General features: G+C 33.0%; 1 pseudogene; it reads right to left on the bottom strand.

Annotated features, from left to right (window-relative positions):
- Positions 1-2,064: 2,064 nt before the first annotated feature.
- On the bottom strand, positions 2,065-2,164 carry LOC138812968 (U6 spliceosomal RNA; annotated as a pseudogene).
- Between the last annotated feature and the right edge of the window lie 1,329 nt (positions 2,165-3,493).

The raw sequence follows: 3,493 nt of genomic DNA, 5'->3' as shown, positions 1-3,493 counted from the left end.
CCAAGAAGAAACAATGAAATTTAATTGATATCAAAGGACTACTAATATATTTTGACTTCTCATTAAGCATCTTCAATCATCAAAATCACCTGAAGAGAATAGATAGGCCTACTTTTTTTTTTTTTTTTTGGTCCGGTCCTGGGGCCTGAACTCTGGCCTGAGCATTGTCCCTCAGCTCTTCAGCTCAAGGCTAGCGCTCTACCACTTGAGCCACAGCGCCACTTCCGGCTTTTTTCTTTTTGCTTATGTGGTGCTGAGGAATCGAACCTAGGGCCTCATGCATGCAAGGCAAGCGCTCTACCACTGACCCACCTTCCCAGCCCAGGCCTAATTTTTTAGATGGAAACAAGTGTTTAAAAAAAAAACAAGTATTTAGGTAGTCATACAAAGGAATTCTATTTTACTACTGCATTATACATTTTTTTCTAATGTTGGTTACCAATAAATGATGGATCTATTAGAAAGCTCTTAAAGCTCATATATTGAATAGTAATTTCTCTTACACTATATCTTTGTATTTCCCAAATCATTTACATAGTAGGCTTTGTTTCCTATTTTCTCCTTCCTAGAATAAGCTGCATATGAAGACACCACTGTCCCTCATTTTCAGTCTGTGCATTTTAATACGGAGGAAAATCTTTCCTCTGCTCTCTATCAATTCAGTACTCCCCAGTTACCATAATTTAAAATAGTAAAAATGGAAAAAGAGAAAATAAATCATGGTGAAAAAACATGCAGAAAATTCACCGGATTTTTCTGACCATTTCAACCTACGTGACTATTGGGGAAATACATGGACACCTCATTCCCACTGGTACTCAAAGTCTCTGGTTAGGCAATTCTGATGAAGACAAGGAACAAGATGAAAACGTGAGGAAGGTATCAATTGCAAGAAAATAATGGAGAAGAATCCATGCAAATTTCTTCTTTGAGATGCTGAAATTAATCGGCTTACTATAGTGCTGAGACTACTTTCCAAAAAGGCCACTCATATGTATACTAGAAATGAGGTAAGTATACCCCTCTTCATCGGGAATCCTAGAGTGGACATTTTGACATTGTCCATGAGTTGGTAGCTCAAGGCAGATATTCATGCAAGAATTCTGAATGGCTTGGCACCCCTGCACAGTGAGTATATGTGGAATAATACCAGAATGGATTCTTTCTTACTTCATCATGATTCAGATACCAATCCCCAAACTAAAGGCCTCTTGACCTCCTTAAATATTGTTTCTTGGGATAGAAATAGCAAAGATACGCTGTATCTCCTTCTGTTTAAACATGATTTCAAAACGGACTGAAGAACAACTTGGAAGAAACTGCATTTGATATTGCCAAAAGCATAAGTATGTATCACTAACTCTTTGAAGTTGTGGAAGGCTGTACAAATTGTTCTCCTATGTAGTAATGGTTTGGTTAAGTTTCTTAAATTTCAAAAGTGCCAGTCCATCCTTTCTGTCCCTACAAAATATTTTCAAAATACAAAATAACAGCAAGATCTTAATTTAAAAATTAATGGATTCCATGTTATTCTTCCACGTGAATTGCCTGACTTTGATGACAAAATGTATTCAAGAGTTGTTTGTATGCATTTATAATGAGTTCTGCAGAGTTTGTGATTTTTTTAATTTTATCTTATTTGTTGAAAAGAATAGTACAGAAATTAAAGATATTCCTGGTGATTGTCTGAAAAAAGTATCTATGTTTGTATAAAGTCCATAATCTATTTCATTGTCTTCTAGATATAATACTTTGAAGTCTACATTGTTTTATAATATATAGATTCATTAATAAATGTGTCCTTTCAGATTACATTCCATATAGGAAAAGTTTAAGATTCCTTTTTCCTAAGTCTTTATATTATTTTATTTCTTTGGGATAAAAAGATAATGTTATCTAATTTCAAGTATTGTAAAGGTTATGCTATGTAAGGGCCTTTCGAAGGTGAAAGTTTAATACACTGATGTCAAACTAACCTTTAATTCTATGAATTTCAGGTTTTGTTACACTTGTATTTTTGTAATCAACTTTTTAATAACTGTTTTTCATTGCATTTGAAGAATGAAAAATATGGAATAATTCACAAATTTTCATGCCCTCCTTGTACAAGTGCCATGTTAATATCTGTATTGTTGTAATTTGTGTAGACCTGCTGCTGAAGCATGGAGTATCCTCTAAATTTAAGTAGTTAACGATGTAATCTTTATACAGGCATATATCCTTGGTTGCCTATTTGTAACAAGGAACCTTTATTGTTACTAAAAATGCTATTGATCTTATTTCTCTAAATTTCTATGTATAGTGGAAAAAACTTATATTGTTTGGTCGATTGCTCATATTTGCAATTTTTTGTCAATGACTATTTTGTCGTTTTCATTTTAAATTTGATCATATTTTGAAGCCTTTATAGCTAAGTTCAAAGGTAATGGCTTTTCAAGCACTTATTTATCAACTGAGTTAGCTTTGTGGAGCTAATGGATTCAAAGTAAGCCTTGCTTAAGAGCTACTTCTAAACTTCTGCAGCTTAAAATTTTCTAAATGAGGTCTCAGTGGTACAAATGTCTTTCTGTCCCTTCACCCTTCTTCTATGTAGGAACAGACCAACCAGAATATCTTACCTGACAGCATAGATTGTCTTACTGGAACAAAACTAATCTTAGTTACAAGGGTTCATAGAGATAGGAACACTTCAGACTTAATTCTTCAGAATAGAAGGTATTTTATCAAAATATAATTGTTTATTATTCCTATCATTTCAAAACTAGCTAAAGCCAAGAAGGTAAAAAAATGTTCATATTCATGTTTACCTAATATCCTGGCCTGTCTACCATCCAACCAGGCAGGAACTTGCACTACTGATTTTCTATCACCAAATATTTCCATAACTCCTGGAGAAGTCCATATGTTTTTCCTCGATATTAGGCCTTAAATTGGTAATGTTTTAATCAAAGTGTTTCCTCTTGCCTCCAGGCTGTAAATTTACAAATGGTAAAGTTTTAGGTCTAACTCTACCAAAAACTGAGGTAGAGATAATGGAATAATACTTTAAAACAGAGTTGCCTTTGATGCCCTAACCACAACGGAACATTGCATAACAATTTCTTCTATTATATATACATATATATTTTATGTTTATATGTGCTGATCTTAAATTTCACACAGTGAATCTTACTAGAATTCATTGGTAATTTGACAAATAAATTTAAAATTATTCCCATAAATAGATTGGAACATAAATAATTAGGTTTAGAATATATATTAGAATATAAAAAGTATCAATGCAATGTTTTCGGTATAAACTTGTGATACCTTCTAAGTGTTCTTGGTCTTCTGAATTCACATAGTAAAAAAAAAAAAAGCAGTATTGTTTTCCTCTAATCTAGAAGAGATTTTACACTGCTGATGTGTTTCTTATGTTAACTCGCTAGTCCCAAAGTGTTTTTTTCCCATATTTCTGAAGCGTTCTTACTGATTATACCCAAATTTTTGCTGA

The sequence above is a fragment of the Dipodomys merriami genome, unplaced genomic scaffold (assembly GCF_024711535.1).
Source record: "Dipodomys merriami isolate MVZ:Mamm:240054 unplaced genomic scaffold, mDipMer1.0.p SCAF_572, whole genome shotgun sequence".
NCBI lineage: Eukaryota > Metazoa > Chordata > Mammalia > Rodentia > Heteromyidae > Dipodomys > Dipodomys merriami.
This window is presented reverse-complemented; position numbering and strand designations above follow the sequence as displayed.